Source organism: Lathyrus oleraceus, chromosome 5, assembly GCF_024323335.1.
Source record: "Lathyrus oleraceus cultivar Zhongwan6 chromosome 5, CAAS_Psat_ZW6_1.0, whole genome shotgun sequence".
Lineage (NCBI taxonomy): Eukaryota > Viridiplantae > Streptophyta > Magnoliopsida > Fabales > Fabaceae > Lathyrus > Lathyrus oleraceus.
In genome coordinates this window covers 406,368,030-406,380,537 of record NC_066583.1, presented here as the reverse complement: position 1 = coordinate 406,380,537, position 12,508 = coordinate 406,368,030, and positions in this window count along the sequence as shown.

Here is a 12,508-nt window from a genome sequence, read left to right as displayed (position 1 = left end):
CGAAAGAAGGAGGGAATATCAATACCGAATATTGGATAATGATAACCGTCAAAGAGGGGATTATATCTACCGGATACTGGGTAGAAAACCACGGAAGAGTAACCGTCATCAACTAGGATGAACAACAATGGTTAACTCTGCAAAGGGGGAATGAATCTTACTCAAATGGGGAAAAACAAAAGGCTTCGACCAGAGAGTGCATGAGATATACTATCTATTACCGTTAGAACGTAGATAGTATACTCGCATGGAAGATTATCCACAACCGGTTACTGGGTTCATATAGGATAAATTAACCGAAAAGAAAAAGGCATCGGGATACCGAAACGAGGTATATAATGAGGACAGGAGAGAAACAATCGTTACCAACAACAACAGGGTAGACGAAAGATGACTCGCTGGGGATAAATTGCGAGCGCAAGGCAATTATCCAGGAAAAAGAGGGAATATCAACATCGAATACTGGATGAAGATAACCATCAAAGAGGGGATTACACCTACCGGTTACTAGGTAGGAAACCACAAACTTCGCTGAGGATAATGTGAATAATTATTGATTACTGAGCAATTATTCATTTACCACAGGGAAACACCAGAGACAGTCACAAGAGGCCAATTTAGGATCAAACCAAAAGGGCAAACTGAATCGAGACTCATCCTAATGAGGATATAACTCAATAGGGGAACCCATCCCAATATATGTGTTGGGAGGAAGCAGAAACAACCGTCGTCCACGAGGATATAACTTAGTGGGGAATACAGAAGGAAAGATAAACACTTTCTGCTTAAAGGGGCTGACTCTATATTGAGAGATCAGACACACACATCTGCTTGGGGAAATATATATCACCAAATAGCAGGAGACAACAAAAACGATATATGGCAAAGAATGCAACATGAATATCTGAATGTTATAATTATGCATGTATATGCGTGATTTATGTATGATGAATGCTGACAAACAGACATATCTAACACACACAGGTCCAGGAATCAACCACCCGGTACCACATCTCAAGAGAAGGAGCCAGGATCACCGGAGAATATCCAATCTGCCGGGGATCAGAGATACCAGGAAATAGCAATATCTCTGCAGGGGTGAATCATCAGTCTCAGCTGGGAAAAAAAAGTTCATTGCATAGGCAGAAACTGCCACAAAAGCAACTCTTCTGGGGAATCCATTTGAGGCCGATAAGGGGAATCTGGTGATCCGACACCAAATACCGAACTCACCAAGGAAATCACACCTGCTGAGGAGAAAAAAAAATCGCTCTTCCGCTGAAGGGGAGAGTGGTGAACATCATCACAGATAAAATCCACCACACCAACAACTCTACTGGGGATCTATCTGAGGAAATGAAGGGATTTTAGGGATCAACCACCAAATACCTAACCTTCCAAAGAGGACACATCAGCTGAGGAGGGAAGACCACTGCTCTGCTGAAGGGAGGGGAGGTGAATAACCTTAACAAGCACTCCACTCGGTGGGATAAACCACAACATATATTCTGGGAGAAGAGGATACAATCATGCCAGGGATATGAACAAATGTCTTACCCTGTTGGAAATCATGCCACCCTTGGGAGAGCACTGAGGATCCCTTAAGTATCCTTTCATCATTGTGAATGTTCACTTTGTTTAAAAACAATTTGTGAAAAATTTGTTTGTTTATGACAATGATATTTTCTCAATTAAAACATGCAAAACATTTGTTGAATAGAAACAAATAAGAGAGCAAATAATTGGATAAAAGCTCAAATTTATTTGATGGAATGGTAGCCTGCAAATGGCAAGACTCCATAGATCTTTACAAATTTGAAATTGGTGATATATATTGGAAAAGGGCTACATTGAACATAATGACCATTTCTCCACCAATTCTGAGTTCGATGTATTCGAAGCTTTGGTTGACAACGAATGAAGAAGAATCTCTGATGGATGACAGTTGTAGAACACAGTCTTGTCAGGATGCAGTTACTTGCCAAATCCCTAATTTTTGCCTAGATTGCCCCAGGATGAGGTACTCAATCTAGCGGGATGCATATATTCATCTTTTATGTCTCTAACTTTTGCCTGGATCACCCTTTCGGGTTTTCAATCCACCGAGACGCTCATTTTTGCCTAAGCCGCCCTTTTGGGTTTTCAACTTAGCGAGCTATTCTGTTTTTATTTTTAGGCGAAGTATTTCTTGACTGCATCTGAATTCACAGGACGAGTGAAATCCTCCCCATCCATAGTTGTAAGTATCAAAGCACCGCCTGAAAAGGCTCTCTTAACAACATATGGACCTTCATAGTTTGGAGTCCACCTGCCCCTGGAATCGGGCGCGAAAGACCAAACTTTCTTGAGCACGAGGTGACCTTCTCGGAACACACGAGGCTTGACCTTCTTATCAAAAGCTTTCTTCATTCTTTGCTGATACAACTGACCATGACACATGGCAGTCAATCTCTTCTCTTCAATCAAATTCAGCTGGTCATAGCGACTCTGAACCCATTCAGCATCAGTCAACTTGGCCTCCATCAAGACTCTCATTGATGGGATCTCCACCTCTACTGGGAGTACGGCCTCCTTGCCATAAACAAGAGAGAAAGGGGTTGCCCCTGTTGAAGTGCGGACAGATGTACGATATCCATGCAAAGCAAATGGTAGCATCTCATGCCAATTTTTGTATGTAACAACCATCTTTTGGATAATCCTCTTGATATTCTTATTAGCAGCTTCAATAGCCCCATTCATCTTGGGTCTATAAGGAGAAGAATTATGATGTGCAATCTTGAACTCACTACACAACTCTTTCATCATCTTGTTATTCAAGTTAGATCCATTATCAGTAATGATCTTATCTGGCACACCATAACGACATATGAGTTAATTCTTGATAAACTTCACGACTACTTGCCTGGTCACATTTGCATATGACGCCACTTCAACCCACTTAGTGAAGTAATCAATTGCTACGAGAATAAACCTGTGTCCATTGGATGCTTTCGGCTCAATCATGCCAATCATGTCAATTCCCCACATAGAGAAAGGCCATGGTGATGAAATTACATTCAGAAGTGTCGGGGGAATATGAATCTTATCCGCATAAATCTGACACTTATAGCATTTCTTCACATATTTGCAGCAGTCAGACTCCATTGTCAGCCAATAGTAGCCTGCTCTCAACATCTTTCTAGCCATGGCATGTCCATTGGAATGAGTACCAAATGAACCTTCATGGACCTCAGTCATCAACAGGTCTGCTTCGTGTCTATCCACGCATCTGAGCAGAACCATGTCAAAATTTCTCTTATAAAACACTTCGCCATTGAGGTAGAAACTGCCTGACAATCTCCTCAAAGTCTTCCTATCTTTCATAGATGCCCCAGGCGGGTAAACCTGGTTCTGAAGGAAACATTTGATGTTATAATACCATGGTTTATCATCTTTTACTTCTTCAACTGCAAATACATGAGCTGGTCTATCCAAGCGCATCACAGTGATATTGGGAACTTCATTCTAATATTTAACCACAATCATCTAAGCAAGCGTAGCAAGAGCGTCTGCCATCCGATTATCATCTCGAGGAATATGGTGGAAGTCAACTTCAGTAAAGAACGTTGAAATCCTCCTCGCATAATCCCTATATGGAATGAGACCAGGTTGATTCGTTTCCCATTCACCCTTGATCTGATTAATAACAAGGGCCGAATCACCATAAACATCGAGATGCTTGATCCTTAGATCAATGCATTCTTCCAATCCCATAATACAGGCCTCGTACTCAGCCATATTATTCGTGCATTTGAAAGTTAGCCTTGCTGTAAAAGGAATATGTGTGCCATGAGGAGTAATAATTACTGCCCCAATACCATTTCCATACTGATTTACAGCGCCATCAAATACCATACTCCATCTGGAACCAAGCTCTGGCCCTTCATCGAGTGTAGGTTCATCATAATCTTTCATCTTCAAATACAGAATCTCCTCATCTGGGAAATCATACTGAACTGACTGATAATCCTCAAAAGGCTGGTGGGCCAAGTGGTCAGCCAAGATACTACCTTTAATAGCTTTCTGAGCTCGATACTCAATATCATACTCAGATAACAACATCTGCCAACGGGCAATCCTCCCGGTTAAGGCAAGCTTCTCAAATATATACTTGATTGGATCCATTCTGGATATCAACCAAGTCGTATGATTTATCATATACTGGCGTAAACGCTTAGCAGCCCAAGCCAAAGCACAACATGTCTTCTCAAGCATTGAGTATCGAGACTCATAATCAGTGAACTTCTTACTCAGGTGGTAGATAGCATACTCTTTCCTCCCTGATCCGTCTTGCTAACCAAGTACACAACCCATCGAGTCTTCAAGAACTGTCAGATACATGATCAAAGGTGTTCCTTCTACAGGCGGAGACATGATTGGAGGTTCAGACAGATACTCTTTGATACTATCGAAAGCTTTCTGGCAATCCTCGGTCCAATCATGGGACTGATCTTTCCGGAGGAGCTTGAATATCGGCGCACATGTGGAAGTCATGTGGGATATGAATATGGAAATACAATTCCAACGGCCAAGAAAACCTCGGATTTGCTTCTCGGTTTTGGGTGCAGGCATCTCTTGTATTGCTTTGACCTTTGAAGGATCAACCTCAATACCTCTTTCGCTGATAATAAAGCCCAATAACTTTCCAGAACGGACTCCAAATGTACACTTGTTGGGATTCAGACGAAGCTTGTACTTCCTCAAACGCTGAAAAAGCTTCAACAGGTGCTCTACATGTTCAACTTTCGTTCTTGACTTAGCAATCATATCATCAACATATACCTCAATCTCCTTGTGCATCATATCATGAAACAAGGTGGTCATAGCTCGTTGATACGTGGCTCCGGCGTTCTTCAAACCGAAGGGCATCACTCGATAACAGAATGTTCCCTAAGGTGTGATGAATGTTGTCTTCTCCATATCCTCGGGTGCCATCTTAATCTGGTTATATCCGGAAAATCCGTCCATAAATGAGAAGACATTGAATTTAGCTGTATTGTCTGCCAACATATCAATATGTGGTAGAGGGAAATCATTTTTCGGACTAGCTTAATTCAAATCTCTATAGTCCACACACATCCGGACTTTTCCGTCTTTCTTAGGCACGGGCACAATATTGGCCACCAACTGAGGATATGTAGAAGTCACCAGAAACCCCGCATCAATTTGCTTATGAACTTCTTCCTTGATCTTCACCGCCATATCAGGATGAGTTCTTCTGAGCTTCTGCTTCACAGGCACGCACTCAGGTTTCAGGGGTAGGAAATGTTGCACAATATCTGTATCTAGACCTGGCATGTCTTCATACGACCAAGCAAAGATATCGACATATTCTCGTAGCAAATCAATCAATCCCTTCTTAACAGATTCTTCCAGAAGTGCCCCAATCTTCACTTCTCGCACACAATCCTCAGACCCCAAGTTGACTGTTTCCAGATTCTCAAGATGCGGCTGGATGATCTTCTTTTCATGCTCAAGTAGACGGGTAATCTCATCAGGGATCTCTTTAACATCATCTTCCTCTGCCTCAAATACAGGGAATTCAAAATTGGGAGATGGCGTTGGATCATTATGTTCAATGGATTTAGAAATCAACCTGCATAATGATTTTGGATATGAAAAGCTTTTAGAAATCAAACAAGGCAAATCATTATGCAGATGAAAAGATTGATTTTATTCCATTTTTAGGGTTTTATGTGATCACCACTTTCATGCAAAGAGCAAAAAGGGAAAATAATTGGAAAAACAAACATTTAACATGAATTTATTGAATGAAAAATATCATTGTATTTATGTTGCCAACAATGTCATCGCTTCTCCTTTGGGCATGGGAGAAGGGTTTTTAAATAAAGTGATCATTACTTTGACTTGTGGATAACTGGAGGAATATCCACAGCGACCCAATTGTTGCAGACCCCTTCAGGGATGATGAAATTGTCAGAATCCTTCGCATCCTCTTCCAAGACAGCAACAACTTCTTCCTCCTGACCAGTGTGGATAAAACCTCCACTCTTGAACAACCCTTTCTCATTGTAAACCCCAGAAGAAAAGCCTATGCCAGCCCGGGACTTATTGTCTTCCAGCTCAATCATTTTTCCTAGACCAGCAACTGCACCACACTCAATGGCCAATTTCGCATCTCTGTAGGAAGCAAATGAAGGAGTCTTCTTCTCAACAGGCTCAACTATAGATAAAGCTTGGAAAGGAGTTCCAACTTCATCTTCAGCATCTATGTATGAGAAGGAAGACAAGTGGCTAACCAGGAGAGCCTTTTCTCCCCCTACCACTACCAGTTTCTTATTTTTCACAAATTTCAGCTTCTGGTGTAGGGTGGATGTCACGACGCCAGCCTCGTGAATCCATGGTCTGCCTAGGAGACAGCTGTACGATGGGTGAATGTCCATAACCTGGAAGGTAATTTGGAAATCACTTGGTCCAATCTTGATAGGGAGATCAACTTCCCCAATCATAGTCTTTTGAGACCCATCGAAAGCTTTCACAACTACCCCACTCTGCCTCATTGGAGGCCCTTGATAAGACAGTCTGGAAAGAGTGGTTTTTGGCAATACATTCAGGGATGACCCAGTGTCCACCAGTACATTGAACATGGCGTCGTCTCTATAATTCATGGATATGTGTAAAGCCAAGTCGTGGTCTCTTCCCTCCTTAGGGAGATCAGAGTCACAAAAACTCAAATTGTTACAAGCAGTAATGTTTGCCATAATGCTATCGAACTGTTCTATAGTGACATCATCATCTACATATGCCACATCCAAAACTTTCTGCAGAGCCTCTCTATGTGGTTCTGTATTCAGGAGTAATGATAACACGGATATCTTAGATGGCGTTTGTAGAAGCTGGTCTACAACATTGTACTCACTCTTCTTGATGAGCTTCAGCATCTCATCGCAGTCTTCATTCACATTGCCGCTAGGGCCAACAGAAGTAGGAGTTTTTAGTACAGAGGAGGGCTTGACAACAGGTGCCGGATTCGGGGTGATCACAACATTCCCAATCGGGCGTTCAATAAAATCAGCCTTAGCCTGGGGCTTCGGTGGTGCTGAAAACACACGACCGCTGTGGGTCAAACCACTTACATCAGCAATATTCACAACAGAGGAGGATGGCAAAGTCACCTCTTTCCCCTCTTCTACAGCAACAGCGTTGTAACGAAAGGGAATTGCCTTTTCAGAAGAATACGACACAGGACTGGCAGGCTTAATGATCAGGGTAGGAGAAACCTTCTACATGCTACCATCGTACTTGATGATAACAGGCTCGGGTATCCGAAACACTTGAGAAATCACATTAACCTCAGGCTCATCTTCATCAACATTTCTGTTCTGAAGGATCTCAATAACTCCTTCATCCAGCATTTCCTGAAGATCTTTGCGCACCTGGCGACAACCCAATCGGTTAACAAGGCAGATTCGGCATTTATCATGATCGTGTTCATAATGACTGTACTCGCATAGGAAACGATGCAACTCGACCAACGACTGTCGGATATGTTTGACATTTTTGACTTTGTATTTGCCAGGGCATCCCTGGACCATGTTAACAAATTTCCCATGCTCGGGAAATGGGTTCTTCTTCACATTAGGACCTACGTCCTCAAAACACAGAATGCCACACCTCACAAGGTCTTGAACCTAGGTCTTCAAAGGATAGCAATTCTCCACGTCGTGGCCGGGAGCACCAGAGTGGTATACACAATTTAATTCAGGCTTATACCACCACTGAGGGTTAGCAGGTATAGCTGGTGGGTCTCTCGGAATAATCAACTTCCTCTCTATCAAAGAGGGATATAGTTCTGCGTACGTCATCGGAATCGGATCAAAAGTGACCTTTTTCTTCTCGTAACTTGTGCTGGCTTGATTACTGTTTCGAGGCTGATAGGCCTGCTGTTGCGGACGGTGTTGTTGTTGCTAATATTGCTGAGGTGATTGTTGATTGTTGCTATGTTGCTGATACTGTTGATGGTCTCTGAAAACAGGTGTTATGTGAGCCACCTGGTGCTGGTTACCGGCGGGACGCACAGTCTTCCTCCTCACAGAGGGTCTTCTAGGTTTCACATGGGAGGTCACAACATGTGCCTCTCCATCCTTCTTCTTTGCAAACGCCCCATAACGTTTGGCAGAAGAGCCTTCTTCTTTGGTCAGACGTCCTTCTCTGACCCCTTCTTCTAGACGCAACCCCATGTTCACCATCTCGGTGAAGTCAAAAGGAGCGCTAGCAATCATCCGCTCGTAATAGAATGAACTCAAGGTCTTTAGAAAGATCTTGGTCATTTCCTTCTCTTCTAGCGGAGGCACGATCTGTGCTGCCAACTCTTGCCACCTTTGGGCGTATTCTTTGAATGTTTCTTTTTCCTTCTGGGACATGGCCCTCAATTGATCCCTATCGGGAGCCATATCCACGTTATACTTGTACTGCTTGACGAAGGCCTCGCCAAGGTCGTTGAAGGATCGAATGTTCGCATTGTCCAACCCCATATACCATCTTAGGGCATCACCGGATAGACTGTCCTGAAAGTAGTGGATGAGCAATTGGTCATTATCAGTCTGAGTTGACATCTTCCTGGCATACATGACCAGGTGGTTGAGAGGACTGGTATTCCTCTTGTATTTTTCAAAGTCAGGGACCTTGAATTTCACAGGAATCTTCACATTGGGAACCAAGCATAGTTCAGCCGCAGACTTGCCAAAGAGATCCTTTCCTCTAAGAGTTTTCAATTCCTTGTGAAGCTCAAGAAATTGATCATTCATAGCATCCATCTTCTCATGGACATCTGGGCCCTCAGATGGCTCAGAATGATAGATGGTGTCGTCTACCCTAGGCATGGTATGCACGACAGGCGGAGGAACAGCAAGGACCGGGCTAGATGCCAGCATAGAAGCAAACGTTGGAGCAGGGCCCTCAGGCATGAAATTGGGAGGCATCCCCCACGGAAACCCGGTTGGCATGGCTGTCGGAGCAAAATGTGCATTGGCTGCAGGCACAGTTGAGGAAACAATCTCAGAGATGACTGTCCTCTGGGGAGGAGTTGAAGGTGTTGGAGAAGACTGGCTCTGGGCAGCCAGGAATGATTCCATCAAAGCACTCAGTCTGGCGACTTCTTCTTTGAGTTCACGGTTCTCTTACTCTAGATGATCCATCAATCTTGAAGAGTTGGGTCTATTGTAGTACCGGTGAGTCGGCTTGTCTTCAAAATAAATAAAGAGCACAGAGTTAGACCACAAGACCAGAAGCCGGGAACAAAACCTGCTTATGCATATGATGCATGCAATGCTTGTGCATATGATTTGTTTTTATTTCAAAGGAACTCTAGGGTTTTATTTGCAAATTTTGGAAATATTAACTGTTTATCACATATGGAAATATCTCATCAAATAACATCAGGGAAAAGAAGTACAACGTTTATCAATCATATACAAGAGAAAAGGAAAATAAACATCCTATGGATCCCTAGAAGCAATCATCTAAAGCTCGGGACACAGGAAGATAGGTTGCACGAAGTCTCTTCACCTCCCTCTCATAAGCTGCCTCCATATCTGCCTTTTCCTTGGCGAGTCGGTCATACTTCCTCTTCCAAAACTTGGAAGACTGGGGAAGTAGAGAAGTCCATTCATCATCAGGATCATCAATAACCTGATGCTCGAGGAGCTCTATCAAAGCATCTTTCTCCTTAATCTGCTGAAGCAACTCTTCCCTTTCACGGATCCAGGCACGTGATAGGTCTTCGTCTCTCAACTCCTCTACTCGTTGGTTAGGGAGGGTTGAAGGTCCAGCCACAACCAAAGGTGTAGGTCTCGGATATTCGTAAGGCATGAGATACTCAGATGCTCTCTTCCTTACCTAAGCAGTGTAAGGCTCCAAAGCAATGCAATTCTTAGGACCCAACTCCTTCCTTCCTTTCTTATGAACCTTGCGCCAAGCGCGAACCATTCTGCCCTTCAAGCCTTGGGGATCTTTACCCTCCTGAAAGAACACACCCTCTAACAGAATGTTATTAGGTTTATCCTTTAGGGGGAACCCAAGCTGACGATGTGCTAAAACAGGGTTGTAGTTAATCCCGCCACATGTACCAAGAAGAGGTACATTGGAGAATTCACCACAAGTGTCGATAATCTGCACACCATCATATACACGGTTATACCAAGAGATATCATCATTAGTAAGAGACATGAGTCTCGTGGACCACCGTAGACATCCCTTGTTCTCCTTGAAAGCGATCGTCTGAGGTAAGTGAGAAATAAACCACTTATACAACAGAGGCAAACAGCACACAATGGCACCACCACCCTTTGCATTCCTCATATGCAAAGAGAAATAGGTATCACCCAACAGAGTCAGAACAGGATTAAGAGTAGAGAAGATCCTAATAGCGTTCACATCCACAAACTTGTTGATGTTGGGGAACAATACCAACCCATAGATGAGAAGTACAAATATGGCTTCAAAGGCATCCTCACTCATGGCCTTCCCATAAACAGTAGCTTGAGCAATCAGGAACTCAGAAGGGAGACCTTGAATTCAACCTTTGGTAGTCATATGAGCGCCAATCAGAGATTCATCTATGTGCAACATGTCAGCTATCTCTTGAGAAGTAGGAATACTCTCTAAGCCACTGAACGGCAACTGATCCAGGATAGGTATACCCACGAGGTAAGCATACTCCTCAAGGGTAGGCAAAAGCTGGAAGTCCGGAAACGTGAATCAACGATAAAAGGGATCATAAAACTGCACCAATACGCTCATCAACCCTTCATCCACCTGAGTAGTCAGAAGAGGAAGAAGCTTCCCAAAGCGAGCCTTGAAACCCAAGGGATCTAATACATAGGATGTCAGATTCCTTAACTCTTTCAAATCTGGCTGCCTGAAGCTGTACTTCTTTGTATTCCTTCTTTGTCTTTCCATGTCTGAAAATTTTGCAAATAAACCCCTTAAGTTCCTTGAAAATTTCTTTTATTATTGATGATATGGATGCAAATGAGTGCATGAATGCATGAATGCAACAATCACACTCAAGGATCAAGCAAAGCACACCAAACAAAGGTCATGGGATGGATCATATTATCCTTAATATCAATCATCCATTTTGGTGGATTATGGTTTACACCTTATCAACACCCAAGTTCCATTGATATTAAGGATATATGAACGAATCAACCATGAATCAAGGGTTTGTTGCAAGTCACGAGCATGGAGTCTCGGTTAAGAACCACCCAAAGGGAATGTACTAGGGTTTAAACCTGCCAAACATGTTCTACAAGAGGTTCCCATAGTCATCATCCCATCTTTCGGATATTATCGGAGAAACGACTACTCGTATTCCAAAAATATTCTCAAGAGAGACTCTTATGAGTGTAGTATCGCGTAACAATCGTATCAAATCTTACATTTGAACGACTTCCGCACTACATCCTAAAAATAGGCCAAGATGGGTTTGGTAAACTAAGGTCCTTGGCTTCTAAGGTCTATATTGGGAAGAGTAATGTCTAACCACAACTTACTTGTGTGACATTATTGATCCCAACATGACCTCCACCAAGTGATTGGACTTGCAAGTCAACTTGCTAAGGAATAACTCCACACAAGTCGACAAGACTACGCCGTTCTCCTATCCTAAGTGCACTCGAGTCCGGGTATAGAACTCATCTCACAAAGATCACCAAGCATACAAGGAATTAATATCAAGCAAATCAATCATTACATACAATACAGTAATCCCAAATTGCACAAAAAATATGTCACAAAACAATATACAACAAAGGTGAAAAGTAGGCAAAACCCACTAGGAGATAAGAGTCCCCAGCAGAGTCGCCACTTTTCTGTGGCGGGGTATTCGTTACCATTGGAGATATTGACTAAATCCAAGATAAATCATACAAAGTCGAGTCGCCACCGCACTTCTATTTATCCAAAGGAATGGTTAGAAAGCGAACAAAAACCTAAAAGTTTGAACAAAAACTTGTAAAAGAAACAGAGATCTGGGTAAGGGGGTTGGTTATGCAATGGGAAGGTGTTAGGCACCCAAAACATCCTAGGTACTCCTAGGGAGCCCTTTTCATACTTGTTGCAAAGGTTAATGTTTTGTGAAAATTTTATTTGTGCAAACATGATTGAAGAGATGAGAAGAGAATGTACAAGTTATTTACATTTTGTGTTTGGATGGATAAACCCATTGCCTACGTACCCTCTTATAAAAAGATTAGGATCAAAACCTCGTAGTTCGGGGTAAAAATCTCAAAACAAATTGGTGAATTGATTGGTCCAAAAGCCTTAAGGTCTTTTGTTATCAAAGGGAGAAAACTCAACCTAAAACCACAAGTCCACCATGTGAGGATAGCTTCAACATGCTAGTGAGGGGTTAACCCTATAATAAGCATGGAAGGCTCATCGTCCATCACTAAGGACAAAGGTGAGTATTACATCTACCACAAAGATAACTCACACCTAAAAGCTA